Source organism: Ambystoma mexicanum, chromosome 10, assembly GCF_040938575.1.
Source record: "Ambystoma mexicanum isolate Mex_15411 chromosome 10, UKY_AmexF1_1, whole genome shotgun sequence".
Taxonomy (NCBI): Eukaryota; Metazoa; Chordata; class Amphibia; order Caudata; family Ambystomatidae; genus Ambystoma; species Ambystoma mexicanum.
In genome coordinates, this window is record NC_090932.1 from 172209209 (window position 1) to 172222069 (window position 12861).

General features: G+C 41.8%; 1 protein-coding gene across 1 annotated transcript in view; it reads left to right on the forward strand.

Annotated features, from left to right (window-relative positions):
• LOC138492841 (disintegrin and metalloproteinase domain-containing protein 7-like) overlaps positions 1-12861 on the forward strand; it is a 731792-nt gene that overhangs the window by 214616 nt on the left and 504315 nt on the right. The gene's annotated exons all lie outside the window — the stretch shown is intronic.

A 12861-nucleotide genomic window follows, 5' to 3' on the forward strand; every position in this document is an offset into this window, starting at 1 on the left:
CCTACGCACTAGCATCGAACATCTATAAATCAGCCATCATCCAGTCTAAAAAAAACATGTACAATGAAAGAATCAGCAACGCCAAATCTAATACCAAAGAGCTCTTCAATATCCTGAGAGAACTCGAATCACCCTCCCCCATTCCAGACACTTGCAACAAAGACATCCACTGGTGCACGAACATCCAGGAAGCACTCCTTGGCAAAATTGCCACGCTACAAGCCAAAATCCTGACAAAGAAAGAAAGCCTCACCCTCTCCGATAACATCACCCCCTCTACACACACCCACACCACCCCCCAAAATGATGACAATAACCTCTTTGAGTTTTCCACCATAACCATTAAAGAGGTTGAAGAAATAATCTACTCTCTTAAACCGTCCAAATGCCAAGGCGACACTTGCCCAGCCCCTATCATTAAAGATGCTGCCAAACAACTTGCTCCCTTCATCACCTCCCTCATCAACGCATCTTTCACCTCCAACATAGTGCCCAACAACCTCAAGGACTCCTGGGTTCTTCCTTTACTTAAGAAGCCCACCCTTGACCCTAATGTCCCCACCAACTACAGACCCATAACGACTGTACCCTTCCTACTAAAAATCCTCGACAGAGCTGCCTATCTCCAGATACAGAACCACCTCGAGAAAAATAACTTACTAGGACTCAGACAATCAGGATTCCGCCCCAAACACGGCACTGAGACCGCCCTGATTGACCTTAAGACACAGATGGACAACATTAAAGACAATGGTAAACTAGCCCTCCTTCTCCTCCTTGACTTATCGGCCGCCTTCGACCTGGTCAACCACGACATCCTCTGCAAACATCTATCCTCAGCAGCCAAATTTTCAGATAACGCCAACGCATGGATCCATTCCTTCCTTAACAACAGATCCATGAGAGTCTTCGCACCCACAGCCTCTGCCATCCCAGCCCCAGTCACTTGCGGTGTCCCCCAGGGCTCCTGCGTCTCCCCCACTCTATACAATGTATTCACGAAACCCCTCTTTGACATACTGGACCGCTTGGGTGTCATCTACACCAACTACGCAGATGACACCCAAATACTGATCCCTTTAACAGGCGACTACTCCACCGACCTCACTGCTCTCAACAACATTTATTCCATTATCCAAGAATGGATGGCCAAGCATGGCCTATGCCTTAATGACGACAAGACCGAGCTTCTTCTCCTAGGTTCCCAACCCAGACTTAATAAACTCGACAAACTCTATCAAGCATTCACTATAGACGGCAATAACATCACCGTCTCTAACAGCGTCAAAACCCTAGGAATCTACCTCGACTCCTCCCTCACACTGACAAGACAGATCAATTCCATCTCATCAGCCACTGCTTACACTTGTAAACTTATCAATGCCAGCAGACCTTACCTCTCACCATCCAACTGCATCACCTTAGCCAGAGCGCTAGTCCTTTCCAAAGTTGACTACTGCAATGCGCTATACTTGGGAACCAGTCAGAAAAACATCAACAAACTACAAGTCATACAAAACAACGCCTTGCGAGCAGCCCTGAACATACCCAAACAAGAACACATCTCGGACGCCAGACGCACCTGCCATTGGCTATCCATACCACAAAGAATTGAATATAAAACCATCTCACTCACACACAAATGCCTAGCTAACCAAGCACCCAGATACCTATCCGACAACCTCAAGCACCACACCCCAGCGCGCCCTACCAGATCAGCTCAAACACACTGCTTAAATATCCCAAGATTTAAGCTCCAAAAAGCAGGTGGCTCCAGCTTCCCCGTGCTTGCCTCCAAACTTTGGAATTCACTTCCACTCGAGCTGAGATCAGAACCGTCCTTTCACAGATTTAGACACAACACCAAAACTTGGCTTCTATCCAAAGAAACTGCCTAGCCCTACCGCACTAGCATGCACCAAGACTGTAAATTTGTAAATATGTAATCGATTTGTACATTTCTGCTGCATTATTCTTGTTGTATTCATTATTCTTGTTGTATTCATCGCAAGCGCCTGGATGCCCTAGGGCCAGGCGGCGCTATACAAATAATAAACTAAACTAAGGTAGAAAGCTTGAAGAGGCTAAATGAGTGCAGAAAAAGCTATCGAAGTGTGCTATAGAAGGGGCAATGTTAACTAGTGGACAGGGATCACAGCAACCAATGGGTATGCTGCAGATGAATAACCAACGGCAATTCGATCAAGGAGGGAATGGATTTGCACCACGAGGTAGAGGGAACTTCAGTGGAAGAGGAGGCTTTCAAAATAGTCAAGGAAATTTCCAGACTAGCCAAGGTGGGTTTCAACCTATGCAGAACGATAATCAAGACATGCGGGGAGGGCAAATTAGAAGGCTCCCTCCTGTATGTTGGACCTGTGGAATGACGGGGCATATAGCATGAACATGTGGAAGCCAAGGGTATGTACAGAATGGGCAGTTCTCAAGAGGGGGGACCGCTCTTCCGCCTGCATATGGCTCGCAAAAGAAGGATGGGTATGCCCAAGATCAGACAGTGTATCAAGCACCGAGAATGCAACAGGCTTTGCAACCACAGCAAGCACCATTGAATCCGCCACAGGGGCAGTACACACCCTTGCAAATACAACAGAGCGCAAACACACAACAGTGGGAGAGTGGGAATCCTTCCACGGGCACAGGGATAAGTATGTATCCACAATAGGACAGCTCACTGGGTGACTTGATGTGTTCAATACTATCAGTAATGCCAAATCCTCAAGAGGAACCAACGGTTGACGTGACAATAGGAGGCAAATCCTTTTTTTTTTGTTGGTAGACACGGGTGCAACTCGCTCATGTACACGGGAGGGAACATTTTTACTATCAGGTAATGCCATGAATGCTCAAGGTGTCACAGGAGCTACAAGTAGAGTTCCTTTTACTGGAAAATTGCCAGTCTCTATAGCAGAATGCCATAGGTCTGTTCCATTATTGTATTCAAGGCAGACACCGGTTAATTTACTGGGTTGAGATTTAATGACGAAGCTGAATATTATGATTTTGTTTACTGGTGAAGGCATAGTGTGTTCAATGCCAGGAATACATTATTTAAATGTGAGTGGATTCATTATGGCATTTACAGGGCAAATAGCCATACGAGGAGTACCATTAGAGCCAGAGGTGTTTCAGTATGGAGTGCGCATTCTGTTTACATGGCTCCCTGGTTTGGTAGGTAAGACCATGAGAATACCTGATGAGTTTCTCTTCAGACCAGAGATTCCCATGGACGAAGAGGGTGGACGTATTTTTCCCTTAGAGCCACAAGCAGCTGTGCTGAGAGGGTTCTTGGCTATGCTCATAGGATTTGATCAAGGAGCACAGTAATTGCCATTGGAGAGGGTTACAGATTAACTGAAGTCACTGCTGAGGACATGTTTAAAGATGACCCATCTGATGACGAAGTAGAGTTCAACATGAGCATTAAATAGTTGGTTAGAGCAGAAAGACGCGAGGTCCCACGGAGAATGATGATAGCGAGACAGCGTCCTGCATTTCTTGATGAAGACATGACGAACGTTCCAGTTTCTTTATGGACCACGGGCCCATATGACGTAGGTTTATTAAAGGGGATTAGAGAAGTTAAGATTAAACTAAAGCCAGGAGCAATTTTACCTCGAGTATGACAGTATCCCATGTCCCGAGAGGCAGACAAGGGTATTTTTAAGACGATATCCGCCATGATGAATCAGGGCATTTTAGTGACGTCAGAGTCACCATGCAATACTGTGGTGTATACGATCAAGAAATCAAAGGATGGGTTGTGGCGTTTAATTCAGGACATGCCCCATTAACCAGATTGTAGAGGCAGAGTTTCCTCTAGTTCCTAACCTGGCAACGATCTTATGTGGTATCGCTGTTGAGGCACGATATTTCACTGTGATTGACTTGAAAAGTGTGTTTTTCTCAATCCCATTGCATAAAGATTCTCAGGATCTGACGTTATTTACGTTCAGAGAGACTAAGTTAAAAAGCACAAGATTATCTCAGGGGTACTGTGAGTACCCACCAATTTTCAATGGAGTCCTGCAGATGTACTTAAGCAATATTGATTTGCCATGTACCGTGCCGCAATACGTGGATGACATTTTAGTCTGAAGCACAACAGAAGAAGAGTGCAGACCTGACTCAGTTCAGCTAATGATTATCTTAGCTGAGAAAGGATATAAGTGGACAAAGAGAAATTACAGTATTGCCAAGAAGAGGTGCTATACATAGGCCAGTTAATCTTGCACGAAGGAAAGAAAGTTACACCTGAAAGAGCTGAGGCCATTTTGAAAACAAAAAAAACGCACACGTTTAAGCACATTCAGCAATTTTTGGGACTGTGCATTTATGTAAGGGCATGGGTATTTGATTATAGTTCATACACAAGGCCATTGTTGCAAGCCATGAAAAAGGCTCAAGTAAGTCAGGAAAACATTCTATGGACTGAGGAAAAGGAGGAAGATTTTGACGAGTTGAAAAAGACAATTTTGCACAGATCCAGTTTTAGGGATTCCTAATTATTATGAGGAATTCTTTTTGTTTTCGCACACAAATGCAACAGTTATGACAGCAGTACTCACGCAGAGAACTACGTTAGGGTACAAGACTTTAGCATATTACAGTGGGATTTTAGAACCAGTAATGAGGGGTCACTTACCCAGCGAACAATCTTTGGCAGCTGCCACATTCGCTATTGAGAAGGCTGCCAGCATAGTAATCTGGGGTTCCATGACGATGTTTGTTGAGCATGCACTATTTGCTGTGTTGGAAAAACCTAAGGGTACCCTGACATCTCAAAGAGCTTCTGCTTATGAGGTGGTCATATTGAATCTGGCGATTTAAAATAGTCAGATGTAAAACTGTGAATCCTGCCATGTTTGTAGCTGATAAATGCTACACCCGAGCTTGATGGTCCTCTTTTTTGGGGGGCTGGGTGGATGAGGACTAAGGAACAATAGTATCTGCAAAAGTTCCACACCAGCTTCCCTCCCTCACAACCAAAGGGTGGGACAATTCTCATACCACATGTAGAACAGGGAGAAGTAGTCTTAAGTTAGCTTCAACTATACCTTATGACATTAAGTAGAGTACACATTTTAATTGTTATTTTGTACAAAAACATATAGTTCATAAAGAACAATAAAATACATTCAATTATGTGTACCAATGAAAAGTAAATTTGAAACAACACATATTTCATCAACAACCCTTGTCTAGAATTTTCTGGGGTAATGGTGAGGTTAGTATTGGATAGTGCAGGGAGTATGTTATTTTCAGCCCCTAAACTACTTCAGAAAAACAAAGGATAAAGTTTTATCCTTTTATGTGTCAACACTCGTTAGTGTTTCTAGGTCCACCGAAAAACAGGGTGTTCAGATAGATTACAATCACGTGAATTAGTGGGCCCGTCTTCCGGACGTTTTCTTTTCTTGTACACTCATTCTTGTGACAAACAATGTTGCATCACCTCTGTCTTTATTGGTGCAAAGCAACTGTAAAAAAACAAATGCAACATTGGTTCCAAAAAACTAATTTAAAATATAACAATCCCTGCCTAATGCATGGTAGGTCTGTCACTAACCTTTCATTTCTTGAGTGGAGTGTGGGGAGCCGTTTCTAGGAGCAATGTCTGCATAGTAGGCCGATGAGTGAGTCTAGTTACACACTCTGTAACACACCAAAAAAAGCAAGTATTTTTGGGTAGTTTGTTCGTATTATTTTGAACATTTTTGTTCAACTGTTTTAATTACATTAACATTTTCTTACTTTGTTTCACTCATGTCTTCGTGATTTTTATTGCAATCTGCGTTTTTGGCTATTGATACAAATTCCCACTGACACATCATGTTCTTTGTGATTTCCTGTTTAAATAAAACAGAGAATCAAAACAACTATTTTAGAGATGGAATTTCCGGGGTGAAGGATTTTTTAATCTTTTCTGCTCATTATTTGCTGTTTTTAAATTTCGATAAGCGATCTTTTACCTTTTACAGGGGCAAAAGATGAAAGCGAAGTCTGCCTGGATGTGTTGTCAATTAGCAGTTTACTTCCTCATTGGTGGTATTTCATCTCCCAAAAGCGTTGCATTACTTGCATGTAGGTGCTACTTTACACGACTCATATTTCTTTCTGCGAATATGCCATTATTGCGATTCTAGCACTACCAATTTTTTTTATATTGAAATGCAATCTTTAATATATCTAAATCAGTGTAACTTACTTTTTAATCACAGCAAACCCCCAAAGCCCTGCGTTTCCTTTCGCACGGCCATGTGATCTACATCTTTTTTATTTATACTGCACGTGATGGCGTCATAATTGTTTTGACAGTCCGCCATCTTTGGTGTGCTCATATAATTAAAATTAAATACACAGCTAGTTTAAAGTGTGTTTTACCAAATTAAGATATTATTTAATTATATTCCTATTCCCTTTAGTGTTTGCAGGACGCAGGCATTTCTTTCATATCGTGCCTTTAAAAACGCTTACACGACCCTATGATGCGTATCTTATTTTACCCAATCATAACAACTACAGCGTTACTGTATTGATCCGCCATTTTAGGTGTATTGATGTAGTCAACTACGTAACTGGTTGGAATTACTATTTGGTAGTGTCAACAGTCAAAGATGTTATTTTACTTTATTCTGTTTCACAGACAGCCGTATCTTGCAAGGGATCAGACAACAATTTGAATTCTAAATACATGATGTAATAGTCAAAGGTGCTTATGTAGTGTTAATATTCCCCAATGGGTCCCTTATTGTGTTCATAATTACCAGGGTTGGATTTTTTTAAGGGAGCGTCTGTTTTAGTAGTTTTTCTGCATCCCATTATTTTACAAAGGGCTTATTGGATAAATAATCCCCACTCAATCGCAATGTTGAGGCCATCTTTTACAGAATTTTTGTAACGCTCACCTGATTCCCATGTCTGGCTTCGAGTGCTGATGCTTCTTCTATGATGAAGCGCAGGACTCTGAAGATGTACAGGAAGGGCCCTCTACTCTGGCTTCTCCGGCTCGCAGGAATATTCCCCTGTGCGTGAAAAGGGAGTATTACCTACTGACTGAGTTATGCTCAAGCCTCCCACTCTCTTCCAACCCTCCACGATACCCTTCCACGATTCCCCGTGAAGTCTCACCTTAGGGTCAGGAAGGATGAGCTCTCCATCCTGCTTCTGATGCAGGGGCGCGTTGAAACCCAGTTACTTCACTGGATTGAGGATTGATGGGAGTTCAGGTAAGCTTGACTATTCAGGTAAGGCTCTGTAAAAGTTCTGTTGCAAGTTCAAAAGTCCAAGCTTAATAATAATGTTCATTGTCTTTTGCAGCAAGCGCTAATGCTTATGTCTTTTTTCCCCTTAGGGGCCGGGGTTCGGAATGCCGGAGATATGGCACCGACCCGAAGTGAAACGTGCAGTTCCAGTTCCAGTAAATGGCAGGTTAGTTCTGGATGAGCGCTCGGGAACTGACTTTGCATACGCTCATTCAATGTCTTTGTCTTTTTTCCCCATAGGGGCCGGGGTCCGGAAAATGCCTGGAAGCGGCAAGACCCGAAATGAAATGGGAAGGTCCCAACAGGTAAGTCTTATTCCCTTCCTTCTCTCACCTCTTATTCTTGTCTTTTTCTCTAGGCTCTGGGAAGTGGCTGTGTATCCGGATGATCGCTGCTGAAGATGGAGGAACCCAGGAAAGGTGAGTGAAATGCAGCGCTGCAGCGATCGTAACGAAATGCTTTTAAAAATAATGTCTTCCCTTTCAGGATCGTCGGTGATGTCTCCGTGGTGCAGATTTAGCTGGTAAGGTCTCTTGTCCCCCTTTGCAGGTGACCCAGGATGCTGACAGGCGTGGCTGAAGTCCAGATGCAGGAGCTGACACAGTGAGCGTCCAGCTGCGAGGAGCAGAACAACGCGAAGCGTGAGTTGCTGATCGGGTGTGGTTTAAATAGCTTTGGAAGAAGTCCCAAGTGTGTATCCTTCCTCCTATCAGGTATGTATCCTTCCCCGACCACACCCGGGTGGAAAGTAGTCCCACAGGTAAAGTAGTTCCATTCAGGCCTCAAGAGGGCCTGGATGTGGCAGCATGGTCTGCATCAGGTAAGTGCACATTAAAACACTTGAACACATGTCTAGCTCTATGAGCCTGGCGCCTAGGGCGCCAGGACAGAGGTCCAACATGAGCCTGGCGCCTAAGGCGCCAGGACTGCGTCCAAAGGGCCCCAGCTTGGGCCCGCTGGCACTCCCCTGGGGGAAATGATGCCTGCCTCTGGGGTTGCTGGGTCGGACCTGGCTCCTTGGAGGTAGGCATCATGACAATTTTATTGGAAAATCGACTTTTGTTCTAGCTTACGTAATTTCAATTCTTGATCACCCCCACGGGGATGTGCTGGAACAGTTTCAATTATGAACCAGTAGATGTCTTCCTGGTTATGATGTGCTTCTTTATAATGTGCCACCAGTGGTTTATCTAATGTGGCATTTTTTACGCACGACCGGTGCTCACAAATTCTTTGTCGCACCGGTCTTTTTGTCTTGCCAATATATAGCAAGCCACACGGTCATTTTATACCATAGATTGCCCACTTTGTGTTACAGTTCAGGAATGATATGAAGCACCATTTTCTGCCTTTCAAATCTATATCTTCGATATTGCTGGTAAGTCGCCAGAGAGAGCAATTGCCACACTTAAAGTGGCCAATGACGTGTGGGAGACCCCACAGAGTAGTTTGTGTTTGAAGGATCTTTACTTTTGTGGTGGGGTAAGTATGAACCAATTTGTCACGTAGGTATGGCATTCTTTTGAATGCAAACCGGGGCTTGTTGATTTTAAAATCCTCTGTTGTAATCATTCCCCAGTTTTTAATGATGAGTCTGCGCAGATCGTGACTGATTGGAGAGAATGTAGAGACACATGTAATCTTTTCCTCTACAATTTTAGGTTATTTCACTAAACAATTTTGTCTGTTCTTATCTCGAGCTTGTTTCATCTATCTGCAGATGATATGTGCAGGATATCCCTGTTCTTTTAGTTTTTCGCTTAGATGTTTGCTATCAACTTCATGGTAATCTTTTGTACTACAATTCCGCTTAATGCGTAGGAATTGCCCATATGGTAGATGTTCTCGTAGGGATTGGGGATGGAAGCTATTGTACAACAGCAAAGTATTTTTGACTGTCGTTTTTTTTAATAGAGTGGTGCTAAGTTTGTTTGGTCGGGACTTGAACGTTTCTAGGTCCAAAAAGGCAATTCTGTTTTTATTAGATGTCATAGTAAACTTGATCCATGCCTCTTGGGTGTTTAACCATATTAGAAATTCTGACAGACTGTTTTGACTTCCTCCCCATAGTACATAGATGGCATCCTTTTAACGATGCCATGACTTCATTTGAGTCTTAAATGGGTTCTGGTCTGCATATACTGATCTAATTTCTAAATCATCCATAAAAAGATTAGCTAAATCTGGGGCGAAGGTAGCTCCCATGCTGGTTCCGGTTATTTGTTGGTAGAATTCTCCATCAGCCAAGAAAAAATTGTTGGTAAGAGCCACTTTTATACATTCAGCAATACAATTTGATGGAACAATTTTATTAGATCTTTTCTCAAGGTAGGAATGCATAATTTGTATACATTTCGACTGGGGGATACTCGTGTACAGATTTTCGACATCAAGTGTTACCAAAATGTCTTCTTCAACTGTTATTAGAGTATCCAGTATTTTAATCATACTTGTTGTGTCTTGCACATATGACCTCATCCTTTCTACGAACGGTCTCAAAAAAGCGTCTGCATACAAAGATAATGGTTCCAACAATGAACCTATCACAGCCACAATTGGGTGTCCTGGTGGAACAGTTGCATTTTTGTGCATTTTTGGGAGGCAGTAAAAGGCCGGAATGATAGAATTATGTCTGATCAAGAAAGATTTTTCATCTTCATCAATCCAGCCGTTGTCTACGGCGTGGGTCATAAGGCTAATGATTTCTTCTAAAATTCTACTTGTTGGATTATTGGGAAGTAGTTTATAGAAGTTTCTATCATTCAGTTGTCTTTTAATTTCTGTGTTATATAGTGAGGTTGCCTATAATCCGACTCCTCCACCCTTATTGGCTGGTTTGATCAGAAACAGTTGATTGTCCTCTAGATGTATTAATGCACACCTTTCTTCTGTTGATAGATTGTCTTTGTGGCTGTTTTTAGTGTTTAACAGACAACAAGTTTCTCTTAGAATTTTGTTTTCAAAACTGAGAATTTCAGGGGAGAACATTGTTGAAAGGGGAGTAAAGTATGAAGGGGGTTTTAAACCTGATGTACTGCCCTCACTGGCATCCTTTTCCTTCGCATCACTAAATAATATTTCAATCTTAAGATTCAGAAGAAATTACGTAGCTAAATTTCTGTCTTAAAATGATCTGCTTTCGACACCGGAACAAAAGTAAGGCCTTTACTAAGCACCTCAACTTCAGTTGGGGTTAGAACATGGTTGCTTAAATTAAAGATAGGGATCATAAATTTTGGGGGGGTGGTTGCCACTGGTGTGTTCTCATGCAGTGGTTGTCTGGCTGGCGGGTTTTGCCTCGCTTGCCCTGTCCCTGTAAAAATTGCCCTCTTCTGGGGTTACCACCTCTATTTGTTGGAAAACTACTGTTTGACCCCGAGTCAATGCTGTTAGATGAGTTAGAAAAGTGTACAACATGTCTGTATGGTCTTGAGTTGTTAGGTCCTCTGTTGACATTGTGGTTCTGGTTAGATTGTTGATAAAAACCAGGGACCACATTTGGATAAGTAACCTCTTCTTTATAATTCTGAATATCCCTTTTCAGCTTCCATATCTTTTTGTCAATCGTAAAGGTTTTAAATTTGACAGTTTCTTCATTTATTTTGTCTAGCAGTACTTTGGTATCGGGAACAACTGATTCATCTTGAATTTTCTTTTCTAGGAGGAGCAGTTCATCCTTTTGCGTTTTTGCCTCCTCTTCTGCCGTCTCTATGACAAAGATCACCCAGTCACGGGAGCAGTTGTTACCAACCCCACTAAATTGACCATGAATATTGGATTATCTAGAAAGACGCAGGGTATATTTTTGACTTGTAATCCTTCCGGCATTACACCTGCCTTAGGATATTCAACCATGAGCTGTCCATGGGATTCGTTCGAATCAACTTCTTTCTTTTTTGGGTCAGTAGGTCCAAATCATTTGGGTTAGTGGGGGGAGACAGCATCTGCTCCTGCTGTAGGGGGTCCTACGATTGACGGGAGGTCTAGACACTTTTTATATTGATCATCATAAAACGATACAATGTATACGCTTTCCATTCTTGTAACTAAGCTCAAGCAACCATCTGGATTGTCCAAATAAGATAAATGCAACACGCGAGCTTGATGGTCCTCTTTCTTTGGGAGCTGGGTGGATGAGGGCCAAGGAACAATAGTATCTGCAAAAGTTCCACAGCAGCTTCCCTCCCTCACAACCAAAGGTGTGACAATTCTCATACCACATGTAGAACAGGGAGAAGAAGTCTTAATTTAGCTTCAACTATACCTTATGACATTAAGTAGAGTACATATTTTAATTGTTATTTTGTACAAAAACATAGTTAATCAAAAACAACAAAATATATTCAATAATGTGTACCAATGAAAAGTAAATTGAAACACATATTTCATCAAAAACCCATGTCTAGAATTTTTGGGTTAATGGTGAGTTTAGTATTGGATAGTGCAGGCAGTATGTTATTTTCAGCCCATAAACTACTTCCAAAAAACAAAGGATAAAGTTTTATCCTTTTATATGTCATAACTCGTTAGTCTTCATAGGTCCACCAAAAAACAGCGGATTAGTGGGCCCATCTTCAGGACGTTTTCTTTTCTTGTACACCCATTCTTGTGACAAACAATGTTGCGTCACCTCCGTCTTTATTGGTGCAAAGCAACTGTAAAAAACCAAATCCAACATGGGTTACTAAAAACTAATTTAAAATATAACAATCCCTGTCTAATGCGTGGTAGGTCTGTCACTTAACTTTCATTTCTTGAGTGGAGTGTTGGGAGCCCTTTCTAGGCGCAATGTCTACATAGTAGGCCGATGAGTGAGTCTAGTTACACGCTCTGTAACACACCAAAAAGAACAAGTATTTTTGGGTGTTTTGTTCGTATTATTTTGAAATCTTTTTCTAACCGTTTTAATTACAATAGTATCATTTTCTTACTTTGTTTCGCTCATGTCTTCGGTATTTTTATTTCAATCTGTGTTTTTGGATATTGATCCAAATTCCCCCTAACACTTCATGTTCTTTAGATTTCCTGTTTAAATAAAACAGAGAATCAAAACATCTATTTTATTTGCTGTTTTTAAATTTCGATGAGTGATCTTTTACCTTTTACAGGGGGAAAAAGATGAAAGCGAAGTCTGCCTGGATTTGTTGTCAATTCGCGGTTTACATCCTCATTGGTGGTATTTCATCTCCCAAAAGCGTTTCGTTACTTGCATGTAGGTGCTACTTCACTCAACCTCCTTAATATATCTAAATCAGTTTAACTTACTTTTTAATCACGGCAAACCCCAGTGTTTCCTTTACTTTGTCTTTTCCAAAAAGATTGCGGGGTCATGTGATCTAAGTCTTTTTATTTATAATACACGTGATGGCGTCATAATTGTTTTGACGGTGCACCATCTTTGGTGTACTCATATCATTAAAATTAAGTACACAGCTAGTTTAAAGTGTGTTTTACTGACTGAAGATATCATTTTATTATATTCCATATTCCCTTTAGTGTTTGCAGGACGCATGCATTTCTTTCATGTCGTACCTTTAAAAATGCTCACACGACCGTATGATGCGTATCTTATTTTACC